General features: G+C 33.9%; 1 protein-coding gene across 5 annotated transcripts in view; it reads left to right on the top strand.

The window, feature by feature from the left end:
• Window positions 1-15,494, top strand: part of 5-ht7 (5-hydroxytryptamine receptor 7) — a 561,506-nt gene that overhangs the window by 103,260 nt on the left and 442,752 nt on the right. The gene's annotated exons all lie outside the window — the stretch shown is intronic.

The following is a 15,494-nucleotide window of genomic DNA, read 5'->3' as shown; positions in this document are numbered from 1 at the left end:
AGGTCTAACTGATCTGCTGAAGCTCATTTGGAAGGAAAGTAAAATTCCGACCGAATATGGCGAACAAATATAGTTGTCCCCTTATATCAAAGGGGGGATAAAGAGAGAACAGACAACTATCGAGGGATCTCTCTGCTGTGCACTGCATACAAAGTATATGCGGAAATTCTAACAACAGATTGAAGGAAATAATGGAGATGAAAGGAATAATACCTGACAGCCAAGCCGGCTTTAGGAAAGGGAGGTCCACGATGGATAATATATTTATCTTGAACCATATAGTGCAAAGGGAGAAGGAGAAAGGTCCGGCAACTGGGAAAGACAAGATTTTCGCAATGTTCGTGGATCTAAGGGCAGCATTCGACAACGTTGACAGAGGAATTTTATGGAAGATAATGGAAGAGAAAGGAGTGGATCGCAGTTTAATAAACAGGATAAAGGAAATCTACAAAGAGACGGAGGTGACAATAAGGACGATGGATGGGTTTACAAGATGTTTCAAGACAAAGAAAGATGTAAGGCAAGGCTGTGTGATGAGTCCCGCCTTGTTCAATTTATACAATGCGAACATTGATAAAGTTTTAGAAAAGCGTGGTATAGGAAGAGTGGAGCTTGGAGGAGTGAAAGTATGGTCATTAGCATACGCGGATGATATATGGTTTTGGTAGCGAAAAATAGAGAGGCTTTACTAGATATGATGAGCATGTTAAAAAAATTTTTAAAAAAAAGGAAACTAGAATTAAATACAGAAAAAACTAAAGTGCTAGTATTTAATAGTAAAGGTAAAAAAAGCAGGATGACATGGAAATGGGGTGAAAAAATGAGGGAAATGAGTGGGAAAAAGTCATGTTAGATTATGTAAGATGGGTATACTAGATTTTTGTACTCCGAGGTGTGTAATACTAAGGGAACTAGGATTAGAGAAACTTAAAATCTGTTGAGGTGTAAGAGCCATGAGATTCGAGAAAAGAAGCAGAGAGAAAAAAGACGGAAGTTTAGTAAAGGCATTTTGGGATGAAAAGGACACAGTGGATAAAAAGAAAAATGATTTATATAGTTTGGAACAAGAAAAATTTTATAATAACAATGGTTGGAGCTCTGAAGCAATAAAAGAATTAAATAATGAAGGTAAAAATACTGAAGGCTTAGTAAGAATAAGGGAACAAGACATACAAGGGCAAATAATAAACAGTGAAATAGTAGAGGCAAGGTATAATTCAAGGTACAAAGAGATAGAAGCGAGCAACAAAACACCGAGTTACTTATTAAAAGCGAACTTGGATAAAGTAAAAACAGGAGATGAGATTAGAGCGATGGTAAAATTAAGGTGCGGCAATTTATAGGATACAAATAAATATTGGCTTGACGAGGAAGATACGAAGTGTAGATTCTGCAAGTCAGGTAGGGACAACTTAGAGCATTATATAAGCAAGTGCAACATCACAAGTATGTGATTTGAGAACTTAGGTAGGAATAACATAGATTAGAGAATATATGCGATGACAAGTTTAGAATGGAAAAAGGAAAGGTGCTAAATAGATTATGGAAAAAAAGAAAAGAAAGCTATAAAAAAGATAATGGCTGTGAACAATAATGATAATGTAAATAATAATGTACTGCGGCTTGTTTGTAAAGAAGAATGATGTTTGACGTGTGGATGGATGTGTGTGTTAAGTAGAATTGTAAACCAAGTCCTTTCTTGGCGTATAGCTGAAATAAAGACATATATATAATTTTCAAATAAATAGTTATTTATTTTTTATAAACTATTTATTAGTTTTTTTAATAATAAAGAATTTATTTCTACTAATTACCAGTTTACAAAAAAAATTAATTCATATTTACCTAAATACTAACTTTCACAAACTAGATATTTTTTTATGACAAATTACTAATTCTTTAAGTAATCTACACTTCTCACAAAAATTAAAGGAGTACTAAATTTATCTTTAAAAATAGGCAAAATTCAAGCAGCTGTAACTTTGTTAAAAATGAAAAAAATTTAAATTTAAAAAAAGGATTTTAAAGCTTGAAATTTTTACTTTCAAAAAGTTACTATTATTTTTTAGTTTCTGTGAGTTTGGTAATTTTTACATATAGAAAACTACGAGCTGGACAAAATAGAAAATTTTTCTTTCATTTTGTGGGCCTGTCATGTTCACAAAAAAAATCCGCAAAAATTTTCGACTTTTTAACGTGAAAACTTGAAGTTTTTTTGCAAAATCTATTTTTAAAAATGTTTCTACAATTTTTTTTTACTAATTTATCGCGGATTGAACAAGAAATAAGCCTTTGACTTTGATTGCTCATAACTCCCTTAGAAATCATCGTATTGCAATTCAAAAAACAGATTCTTAAAGCTGAACTTTGCTCTGTTAAACAATATAATTGCCAAATTTTTTTAAATAACGAAGATATGATACAAATTGATGAAAATAATGTAAAAATTAGCAATTTTTATTTTTTTCATTTTGACTCAGAAAACAATGGTACAGAACAACAACGCAGACACGTAGAAACATTTTTAAAAGAAGATTTTGGAAGGAAAACTTCAAGCTTTCACATTAGAAAGTTGAAAATTTTCGCAGATTTTTTTTTTGCACGTGACAGGCCTACAAAGTGAGAGAAAATTTTTCTATTTTGTCCACCTCATAGTTTTCTATATGCAAAAGTTACCAAACTTACAGAAACTAAAAAATAATAGTAACCTTTCGAAAGTAGAGGTTTTAAGCTTGAAATTTAAATTTTATTCATTTTTAACAAAGTTACAGCTGCTTGAATTTTGCCTATTTTTAAAGATAAATTTAGTGTTCCTTCAATTTTTGTAAGAAATGTATAATTTACTTTTACTTAAATATTATTAATTTTTATGTATTTGTTGTTATTGCTAATTTTGTGAATAATTAAAATATAAAAAATAAAATTTTTACAAGAAAAATTTATTTATTTTGTTTTAATTAAATATTTTTATTTTGTACTGTTACTTCTTTAATTCTTTGTAATTAAAATGATTCTTTGTAATATTAAAAATTTGTTAAAGAGAATTAAGAAGCTATTATCACTTGGGTTTAGAATAAGAAGACCCTTGAATAGAAATACGAAGATACCACTTGAGTTTTATTTCTTTAAAGTAGTTGCATAATAATTATCTTTTAAAGCAATATACATATTCTCTTTACAATTGGCGCAATTTAATTTAAAGATTTTACGTCTTTTTTTGAAATACATGTCACTTGAGTTAAGTTAGGTAATATAATTTTGTGAAGAAGAAAATAAAGATTTTACATTTTTTTTTTAAATACATGTCACTTAAGTTACGTTAGGTAATATAATTTTGTGAAAAAGATATAAAGCTACCACTTAGGTTAGATACATGTCACTTGAGTTAAGTTAGGTAATATAATTTTGTGAAGAAGAAATTAAAGATTTTATATCCTTTTTTAAAATACATGTCACTTGAGTTAAGTTAGATAATATAATTTTGTGAAAAAGATATAAAGCTACCACTTATAGGTTAGATTTTTGAATTTACAAAATACATTGCGTGTACTTGGCACTTTTTTTTACCTTTTTTGAAAAAGGTAAACTGATATATCTGATATATCTTTGTACTGATATATTTTTACATCTTACTTTTTTCGGAAAATATTTTGTATATTTATAGCATTGCAATGGTGTTGGGTAAGCCTTGCGTTGTATTGCTGGCGAAGATATGTGTCGGGAATGTCATGATTTTGCTTCGCCGGAGGCCTGCTTATATTAAATCCCAACTGAAATTTACTTGCAAGTTAGTCTTATAATTATGCGCCGCCTAACGGTGTTGTTGCGAACTAGCACGAAAAGATGTGCTCTACCATGCATTTTCTTAATTAAGAATATTTTATAATATTTCAAAAATATTTTTAAAAATATTTGAAAAAAAGATTATAAAACCAATAAAAAATAAAAATATTTTTTAAATATTTTGAAACAAGATTATGATACAATAAATATGTAGATTTGAATTAATATTTTAAAAATATATTTCAAATATTTAAGAAAATTTTGCTTGGGTAATAAAAAAAACATTTTTAAAAATATTTTTGAAAGATTCTTAAAATATTCTTAAAGATGTTACCACAAAAGGTTTTTAAACCATTTTAAAATATTTCTAAAATTATTTTAAAATGTTTGTCGTAATATTTTTATAGAAATATTTAGAAATATTTTTTGAAAACATTTTGTGCTGTATGGGACTCTATCCATAAAAAAATACATATTTTTATTTTAATAGAATTTTAGTTTTTCAATGCCTGCCTTGTTCGAATGTAATTCATTTCATCTGCTATTAAAGAATTAAGAACTTGACATAAAATAACACTTTAGATCACTTTAGCACACTTCAAAAATAATACAAGGTTAGGTTAGGTTTATTCCCTTGACAGTTAATAAACCGCCATAAAATAAATGTAATACGAAGCTAGTCATGCGCCTGCGCATAAAATCCTGCATTGTATTACATTCGTTTTATGGCTGTTTATTAACTGTTAAAGGAAAGGGATAGACTTTGGACTATTTTTGAAGTGTGCTAAAGTGATCTAAAGTGTTATTTTATGCAAATAACTTTTTATTTGGAAATGGCACGCACGAATTTCAGCGTGCTATTTCTCTGATGTCACAATCTCATAAGATGTTGGAAAGAACTCAGGATCCTTAATCAACGCCTACCTTTGCTTTCTGACAAATGAGATATTGCAATAAATCTAGCTAATAAAAAAAGCTATTACTGCTAAATGGTGTATAAGTTTTAAACCCCTGGTCGGCCCCTGGAAAAAATTCTGTGGACGCCCTTGATTATATACTTTATGATTTTTTTTTGTTACATGATTGTGAAATTGATGAAATAACATGACAAAAACAAAATAGATTAGAAGATATTATTGAAACAAATGTTATTTTGGTTTTTCCCAAAAGGCGAAATGTTACATATAACGTCTGCTAAAATGATGATAAAAATGATAAAATAACGGAATATAATGTATTTTAACAATGTAATGTACACGGCCTATGCGGACAAGTATGCGATAATCGATCTGATCATATCCTTTGGTACAACAGCCCTTACAACTGCTTCTTTTTACTTCATCCAATTTTTCCAGTTTTATTTGTTGAATGTGGTAGGTAGCGGACTAGAAATATAAAATGTGAAAACGCATTAATGCTGAGAATTATTTCGCTCTTTCTATAGCTTTCTCCTGTATGTCTTTCAAATTTCAACTCACGATATCTCGGGGGTTACATCTTCAACGTTCCAGTGAACCCTTGGTTGTTTCAAAGATTGCGTTGACAATTGCCAAGAAGTGCACTTTGCTTGACGTACATCTTTATGTATTTCTGTGGATGCATTTTGTAACAAAACTGAGAGGTATAAATATTTTGGTGAATTCTTACCACACCGTCAGCAAAGACAACTCCGTGGCGAAATAGGGACGATAGTCACGCAAATTGCAGAAAATTTAATGGTATCTATGGACAAGTTAAGCAAATCTGTATTGGAGATAGCGCTAACGGTGGCAGATTCCAAGACAGATTCCAAAGGGATGGATTCCATCGACTCCACGGAATGGTACTTGCCAGAAGTGGAACAAGATTCTCCATGCTATTTGATGTAATCGGTAGCTGCGACTTAGGACGCCGAGCAATCCTTAGATCACCACAATTATCATATTGTTTTTGAATATTGAATAACGCGAAAAATTTTTCATTTTTAATTATAACATTCAAAAATAATTAATGTTAAATTTTCAATGAAATAAATCTTTTTTTTTATATCAGTTTATAGTATCTTTAATTTGTTTAAAGTTTTTTAACTTTAAAGAGACTTTTAGATTTATTTTTATTATATTTTTTTATAATTTTCCTAATTTTCTTAACAAACTTATAAATTGCTCTGACAAGTATCTTTTATTCTTTTTTCTTCAGCTATTTCCAAACATTATTTATTCGATTTCTATATTCTATTTTGTTAATTTAGTACATAATTCTTTCTTTTCTTTATTACTCTGTATTTTCACTATTTTTCCTCTAATTATCACAACTACACTTAGGTGACCTATTCTAAATAATGACTTATTTAAATTGACTAGTTTGCTTTTAATCTGTTTATCAAAGCTACAAAGTTTCTTATTCATTTAAACACCTAAACTATAGATATCTCTTATCCTCTTTAAATTAATTTCACGCGAAAAAATTGACTAGTTTGCTTTTAGTCACTAATTAAAGTATTATGCTGTAAAATAATTATATACTCTATATTAATTAAGGAATATTTATAGATTTTGAAATTTAAGTCAATTTGCATTATGCTAATTGGTTGTAAAAGCATGTTTAATTTAAGGTGTAGCAGACCAAGTTTCGAACTATTGACTTGATTAGTGAATGAGATTACTAGTTGTCTGGCTAACTTATCGTGATTGCGCTGGACGATATGTATGTATAAGCTTCCTAATTTACATTTAGCCCAGTCAGTGGGTAAGTTTGAGTTTGCAAAAGGTCAAGGATTGTTTATATTTGGCAATTTTGTTTATTTTGGGATCCTCTTGGCAAGCTGCTCGTGCCGCCATTTTACAAAAATGGCGCCAAACTTTGGTTTTTTGCAAATATCTCGTTTCCACTGCAATTTAGAGCAAAAGTTTTCCATACAAAGTTGTAGAGCATACAATTTTCTACAACTTTTGTTTTAAACACTTTTTTCTCAGATAAATAGTTTACGAGTTATGGCAGAGAAAAGAGCAGCGCGTTTTTGCAATTTGTGAAAATAATGGATTTTCCCTGGATTTGAAGGATTAATTATTATCGTTATTATATTATTATTATATCATTATATATGTAAATACGTATAATATATTATTAGTATATTATATTATGTACACATACGTGAACAGTCTGAAAAGTTTTGAGCCTCAAACAAGTATTTTTTCGGGCAAATTTTTCAACATAGTCTCCTTTTAAGTCGGTTAGTCTCAAAACTTTTTAGACTACCCTTGTATATACACATATACACACACATATACATACATAGTACTATAGGTCTATTTTAAATTAGCGCCATTTGTAGTAAAATCTTTGCAGAGGAACGAGACTAGAAGCAATCGAAAGCTTTGAGTTTAAGCTTTAAAATGGTTTTTTAAACATCGCTCTGCGATCAGTTTTCACGAAGGTATGTAATTAAATGACGTAAAACCGCTTAAATTGGTTTTACGCCTTTTAATTACATATCTTTGTGAAAAATATTCACAGAGCAATGTTTAAAAAAGCATTTTAAAGCTTAGATTTTCAGCTTTCGATTACTTCTAGGCTCGTTTCTCTGCAAAGATTTTATTAGAAATAGCGCTAATTTAAAATAGACCTTGCAAAATTGCAAAAAAAAAAACTTTAACTTTGATGGCCTGTACGGGAAAAACGAAATTTTTTTTCGCAAATTTTATTGACTGTATTGTAAAGGTGAGCATTTCTCCTTTAAAATGCATTTTTAAACATGGCTCTACGATCATTTTTCACAAAGATACGTAATTAAAGATGTAAAACTACTTAAATTGGTTACGCCATCTGATCTTAATTTTGCAAGGTCTATTTTAAATTACTGCCGTTTGCAATAAAATCTTCGCAGAGGAATGAGCCTAGAAGCAATCAAAAGCTGAAAGTTTAAGCTTTAAAATGCTTTTTTAAACATCGCTCTGTGATTATTTTTTACAAAAATACGTAATTAAATGATGTAAAACTACTTAAATTATTGATTATTAAAAAAAATTATTTAAAAACATTATTAAAAAAGCATTTTAAAGCTTAAACTCTCAGCTTTTGATTGCTTCCAGTCTCGTTCCTCTGGAAAGATTTTACTACAAATGGCGCTAATTTAAAATGAATCTAAAGTACTATGTATATATGTATACGTGTGTATATGCTGTGTATATATGTTACATAATATGATATACTAATGATATATTATACGTATTTACATATATAATGATATACTAATATATAATAATGATAATAATATAATCAATAATTTTTCAAATTTTCAGGAAAAATCCATTATTTTCACAAATTACAAAAAAACTTCACTTTCCTCTGCTATAATTCGTAAACTATTTATCTGAGAAAAAAATGTTTGAAACAAAAGTTGTAGAAAATTGTATGCTCTACAACTTTGTGTGGAAAACTTTTGCTCTAAATTGTAGTGGAAACGAGATATTTGCGAAAAACCAAAGTTTGGCGCCATTTTTGTAAAATGGCACGAGCAGCAGCTTGCCAAGGTCGCAAACTTAGGGTTTTCATTAGGACCTCAAAATGAACAAAATTGCCAAGTATGAATAATCCTTGACTTTTTGCATCAAAACACCTTTTTTTGTCTCTATCTGGGCTAACTGTGCAGAGAAAATGTTGTATGAAATTCGCAGTAGTGCATTAGCAACAAATGAATTTGGATGAAAAAGATGCCATTTGACTGCAAACGGTTGTCGAAATATACGTGCGTATCTTTCCTTAACATTCGTTTACCTTCAATATTCTGCTATTGATTTCATGCGTCCTGAATATTTGGTACGCGGAGAATTCAAACTCTCTCGGATGTCATTCGATAATTGAGTCCCTGACTACAAGTGGATGACATTAATCGACGATTTAATACTTAACACATTTGTTTCTCATCGCGTTGTATTGTTCATTTCTAAGATACAATATCGCTGATTGTGTTAACTGTAATACTGTGTACCTATATTTATAAAACTATGTGTATTGAATTTTTGCTCCTAAAAAAATAAAATGTAGTGATTAAGGTGGCAATATTTTTGGGTCAAAAATTTGATTTTAAGTCTCACCCCTTAAATTCGTTCTACGAACGCTCAAATGGAGATCCTTGAAGAGCAGGCGCTGTAACTTAATACTTAGAGGTCGCTCAAAGCATCTAAACATTAAATTTTTTCGAAAAAGTGATAAAAAACAGCATTTTTCATTCATTTTCACTGCTAAATCTTTTTTAGTTACCTTATTAAAGTACCTGGCCATCAAGTTTGAGGTACAACACATGAAACACAAATGTAAATATAAGTAATAAATGCAATCTTTGGCATAAAATCGTCTGTAGCAAATATAAAATGATTTAATGAATTTAATTATTTTTTAACCATCCATGGCTTATAATCTTGTTTTGTAGGTAAATTTATCAAATGCCATTTTAAAAAATATTCTATCATCTTCAAACTAAAGTCTCTCTAAAATTATATGCTGTAGCTTAAAAATTAATAGTCGTTAATTGCTTCAAAATATTGCTATTTTATTAAACAGTGCACTTAAGGTGGTCCTTTCGTGAGAACAAGTATTAGATAGGTACCTAAATTTGATATATGTTAAATATACAGTAATAAGGGGCATGTGTACGAAAAATCAAGTGAGGTTACCGACACTTTACAAGAAATAAGTCATTCTAAATGTGCGTTCGCGGAGCGTGCCATTGTCATTCTATCCTTGTTTACATCTAATGAACGAGAAAGATAGAATGATGCAAATCGCCACGTCCGAGGTTTTCAATGAATAATACATGTACTTAGCGATCAGATGAATACATTATTCATGTCTTAAAATATTCCCTGAAATTTCCGGATTTCGTACATACCTTGAAAATAAAGGCTTGCCGAATGTTTTGCTCTGATATATGAGGTTAAATAAGTAGTGGTCCAATCGCATATTGCTTTACTCGTACTGTCATGCCTGACCTAACCTAAATCGAATCCAACCGCACTACTATTGTGATATTTTTTTAATTAGTAAATAATTAAATACGATTAAATCGTGCGTGTAAATCATATTATATTATTATAATTATTGGGATGTTGTGTAATGTTTGTCAATATGTTTGTTTTCAATTACCTCATGACGGACTGTTACTTGACTAGCTGGGTCCGCGAAAGGACCACCTTAATGTAATTTTCTACATTGAATTCTTTTATTATTTTGGAAAATAAATTATATTATCAATATATCATTTAAATTAAGTCTACGTTTCCCACAGGAAGTTTTCGTGCATCGCATTTATCAGATTTCATATAGTTTACGGTGATATTTTACGCTTAGGAGCCATTATCCAAGGAAGAAGAAGAGGTCCGATACGCGGCCAATTTCATATGTTGCAACCCTTTTTTTTTTAGTAGCCGACACGGGGACACAAATGCCTTCTCACATGAAATTACATGCGTATCGGAGCATATTCAGAGCGCGTGCTCCATCTCTAGATATTTGTTCATCATGACTGTAAGAGTATCCGCACAAGACTCTCGTATAGTAATGCAGCTGTTGAAAACACAGCGATTTATCGACGAATGAAAAATGGCGTGTTGCCATCTATGGTATTCGCCAGTAAGCAACTGATTCCGTAAACACTCTACGTAAACACTCTATAGAGACTCATACATGGGTCTAGTGACATTGGTAGTGCCACAGATTAATAGACAGATAGCCAATGGCCCCTCAAAAGTCGAGACCAGCATTTCCGTGCTTTGATTACCAAGACACTTTGCCCCTTACCGACAGACTTTGCCCCTAGGATTGAGTCCGGACTAAATCACATTACAGACTTTGCCCCTGGTGCGAGTCTGGACTAAATATACCCGATTTTACCTACAGATTTTGCCCCTGGTGCGAATCCGGACTAATTTTGCAGTGATGCCAGATTTCAGCGGTAATGTCAGATGCTCGATGCTCGGTCAGCCGAGCCGGCGAGAATCGTGCTAGGCTTCTTGTTAATATCTCGGCGCTCGCGCGCGCGCGCGCCCCTAGGTCTTGTCGCACTTATTAATTCCTCCTCCTTGCGTCGTTTTCCTCAGTGCTGAGGGTCGTGACCCCTTCCTGGAATAATCTTCCGCCTCACGATACTCCGCCAGCTGACTCGGTCCTGGGCGGTGTGGAGGGCCTCATGCATGGTGGTGTCGAGTGTAGTGCGTATCTGATCGGCCCAGCGTGTAGGGCTACGCCCCCTCGGTCTTTTTCCTTCCACCTTGCCAGTCACCATCAACTTTTCCAAGTTGTCATCGCTCCTCCTGGCGATGTGGCCGAAGTATTCAAGTATCCTCCGTAGGCAGATAGTAGAAAGTCTCGCTGTTATACTTAGCTCACGCAGGATAGATGCGTTGGTCCGGTGTGCCGTCCAGGGAATGCGCAGCATCCTCCTCCAGCACCACATCTCAAAGGCGTCAATACGTTTGCGGTCGTTCGCCCTTAGAGTCCAGGTTTCAGCGCCGTACGCGAATATCGAGAACACCAAGGTGCGCACGAGCCTGGCCTTGGTTTTTACGGAGATGTTCTTGGCCGCCCAAATTCCATGCAGCTGTGACATTGCGTTCTTTGCCATTCCGATTCGCTTGCGTATCTCCGCTTCACACGAGCCGTTGTTGCTGATGGTAGAGCCCAGATAGTTGAAGCTCTCCACTACCTCCAGGCCGTGAACTCCGGTGAGCTCCAGCCTGTTAAAACGGTCCACAACCATGATTTTGGTCTTGGATCTGTTCATAGTAAGCCCCATTTCGTTGCTAACCTCTTCCATTCTGCTCAGCAGGGCAACCATTTTGGCCTCTGTCGCGGCAAGGAGTGTGGTATCGTCGGCGTAACATAGGTTGGTGATTTTTACGCCTCCAATAGTGACTCCACCCTCCCATTCTTCGCAGGTTTGCCTCATTATGTATTCCCCGTAAACGTTGAACAAGATGGGGGACAGTATGCAGCCCTGGCGCACACCCTTTCCGAAGTTGAAAGGTCCCGATGTCGTTTTATCTACCCTCACAACTCCCCGACTGCTGTAATATAGGGTGCAGAGTAGTGCCGTTAAATGCTGCGGCACCCCTAACTCTGCTAGTATTCCCCACAGGCAACGCCAGTCGACACAGTCGAAAGCCTTACAGTAATCGACGAAACACATTATTACTGGTGTGTCGAATTCATAGGACTTCTCAATGACTTGTCTGATGTTAAGGATCTGTTCACGGGTCCCCCTCCCCCTGACAAAGCCCGCCTGTTCTTGCGGGATCTGCCAGTCCAAAAAGTGCCGGATTCGGTTGTTGATGATATAGAGCAATATTTTGCTGGCGTGGGAGATTAGGGATAAGGTGCGATAGTTATCGCACCTCTTGGTCGATCCTTTTTTGTGTAATGGTAGGATGACCGATTCCGTCCAATCTTGGGGCCATTCCCCGTGCTGCCAGATGTGATTGCAGATCGCGTGCAGCGTGTCAATCCCCGTCTCGCCCAGAGCCTTCAGGACTTCTGCCGTTATTTGATCTGGTCCTGGTGCTTTCTTGTCCTTGAGTGAACGTAAGGCCTCTGTTATTTCGGAGCGAAGAATGGATGGCTCCTTATCTATTCCGCTCCATTCAGGTTGACGATCGAATGAGTTGCGGGGGTTTTTGTACAGTTGTTCGCAATAACAGCGCCATCTTTCCGCGATTTTATCTAATTCGTGCAATGAGTTCCCGTCAGCGTCTTCAATAACCCATGACTTAGATTTAAATTGCTTGGAGAGTACACGGACTTTCTTGAAGAGGTCTGAGGTTTGTAGCCTGTGTGAGTGGTTTTCAATGTCGCTGCATATGCCCTCTATGAAGCTGTTTTTGTCTTGTCGACAACACTTCTTAATGATCTTGCAGAGGGCCGTGTATTCTGCCATCGTCTGTGGATCCCTCAGGCCCTTCATTTTTATGTCCTTCCTTAGCTGTATGAGCTCCCAGGTGCGGTCAGTAATCCATGACTTCTTCCTACTGTCAGTGCTCCTATTTCTAGTTATATGGTCCAGTGTATCACAAATGTGGCCTTTAAGAAGCCCCCATCGTGTCTTGGCGTCCGCGTCCTCGGGCGGCGGACTCTCTTTTAGCTTTGTCTCCATGATGCCCTTGAAGAGTGACCGTTCTGGGGACACCAGGCGCCCAGGCTTTTGTGGTGGGTTCCTTCTAGACACTTTCAAGCGAATGGAGAAGTTCGCGACGAGCAAGTTATGATCAGAGCCGCAATCAGCCCCGGGGAAGGTCTTAACGTTAGTTACTGAGGTTTTCCAGCGCGTGTCCAAAATGATGTAATCTATTTGATTTCTAAATCGGTCGCCTGGAGAACTCCACGTGTAGAGTCGTCTTGGATGATGCATGAAACGCGTGTTCATGATGCTCAGCTTCCTGCCTGTACAGAAGTCGATGAGTCTCGCACCGCGTTCATTTCTCTCACCAAGTCCATATTTGCCAACAGTGTTCCTGATGTGATCGTCTGCAGCTGTGTTGCCGACTTTGGCGTTCCAGTCCCCGAGGATCATAGTTATTTCCCTGTTGGGAATTGTGTTCAGCGTCTCCTCCAGCATCCTGTAATAGTCGTCGACATCCTCGTCTGACGATCCTGAGGTGGGAGCGTAAACCTGGACAATATTCAGCGTACATGGTTTTGTGCTGAGTTTGATGGTGATGATCCTTTCAGATACCGGGTTGTAACCGAGAACATATTTAGTCATATGCGGCGGCAGCAAGACACCGACCCCACTCCTGCTCAAGTCTCTGCATCCCGAGAAGTACAATGCATACCCTGCGGCACTTATTAATTACTTATGATATTTATTGATATATATATATATATATATATATATATATATAATATGAAGCCGAGACCGAGGATTAATGAACAATACTATTGTTATTATACAATAATAAAGAAAACTTATTTTGTAATTTAAAAATAATTTTTTATTTTTTTATGAGCAAATCGTTAACTTTCCTAAAGTTGTTAGAAAATATGCGAATAATTTTAATGATTGTCAAATAATTTTCCTAGTTTATATGTATTACATAAAAACTCATTTGCCTAAAAAAATAAAAATGCAAAAAAAGTTAAAAAAAAACCAGGATTCGAACTTGAGAACTTCATCATTCTAGCCGATCGTCTTACTCGCTCGTCCACGTTTACTATTAGAAAATTGCTTCTACCAGCTCGATAGATTACGCACATGGAAACTTTAAGAAATTTTATTTCATTAATTATTTGACATTGGCACAAGTTACTATGTCGTGTAAAATACATATAGTAAAATTAAAGGACAAATTTTTGCAATCACAGCAGTTATGTGTATTTCACTTTTACGAATAGATTACGTAGATATTGTTGCTCAACGGAAACCGCGAGAAGGTGATGGTCTCTTTCGTCATGAGATAATGTAAAAAATTTGTTTTTTTTAACATTGCAATAATTTTAATATGTATAAATTAAAAAATATATAAGTAGATAAAGCTCGTATGTCTTAGATAAAACAAGAGCCAATAACCGAACAACATGATTCTAAATAATATAGTTCAATATTCCGTCCAAATAACTGGGACGTTTCGTGCTTTACAGAGACTTTTTCAATCAATAAAATAAATCCCTCTAATTAACTGTAATACATTATCATAATAATCCCGTTACATAAAAAATCCGTCGAGAGATAAAATAAATTAAAAGAAAGTTTAACATCATAAAATTAACATTAATTAATAATTATAGCATTTTTATTATAGAATTTATCCTCTCTATTGATTTAAATCATAGCGGTCGTTTTTACTTTCTTAATATTAATAATTATAGTATACAAATTACATGGAGTTATTAAGAAGCCACATCAAGTTAAAAGCCCAAAAAACCGATTAACAAATAGTCGAAATGTATGCGTGGTCAAACTTTAAATTTAATTAGAGAGTTGTTAACAATTTTTTAAAACTTAAAAAATAATTATTCGTTTAATGGCGAGATAAATCGTGTTAGAAGGCTGAAAAATGTGGAGCGAACGGCCTTAACCCTCCGAGAACACAAAGGGTCAATTTGGCTTTGTTTTTTTTGCCAAAAAAATTTTTAGCCAAAAATATTAAAAATAAAAAAAAAAATAAAAAAAAATTTTTTTTTAAAGAAACTTTTTTCAAGAGAACACTCTGGGTTAATCTGACCTTACACACACTTTGATCGTCCACCATTTTAAATTGACGAGTGCGATCAAAGTTGTGTAGGGTCAGATTGACCCTGAGTGTTCTCCGTGATTGAAAAAATAGGTGTGTTCTCGGAGGGTTAATCATTGCGTGTCAAAAAATTTTCCGAAGTCAAGCTGTGTAATAATAGTCAAGTAGTAAAAAATCTATAAATTAAGTAAAAATCGAATTCTTTAAAACTGTGACATAAAAAAGTAGTAAGTCTCAACAAAAAGTAGACTTATAGTCTTATAAACTCGAATTAGCATCAGCTAAATTCTCAAATTAACGAAGGCTCCTATGCTTCAATTCCAAAAAGCGACTGAACGAGCAAGGATTCAGTTTTATTATTTTTCAACAGTATAATTTAATTTTTCTTATATTTCACAGTATTTACATTAAATTTCATAAAGAAAATTATGATTTATTTTGAAATATATTCAGTAATTTTTTAATAACTTTCATTTCATTTATCATCAATTTCATAGTACTTTCAGCAAA

The sequence above is a fragment of the Temnothorax longispinosus genome, chromosome 4 (genome assembly GCF_030848805.1).
Source record: "Temnothorax longispinosus isolate EJ_2023e chromosome 4, Tlon_JGU_v1, whole genome shotgun sequence".
Classification (NCBI taxonomy): Eukaryota; Metazoa; Arthropoda; class Insecta; order Hymenoptera; family Formicidae; genus Temnothorax; species Temnothorax longispinosus.
This window is presented reverse-complemented; position numbering and strand designations above follow the sequence as displayed.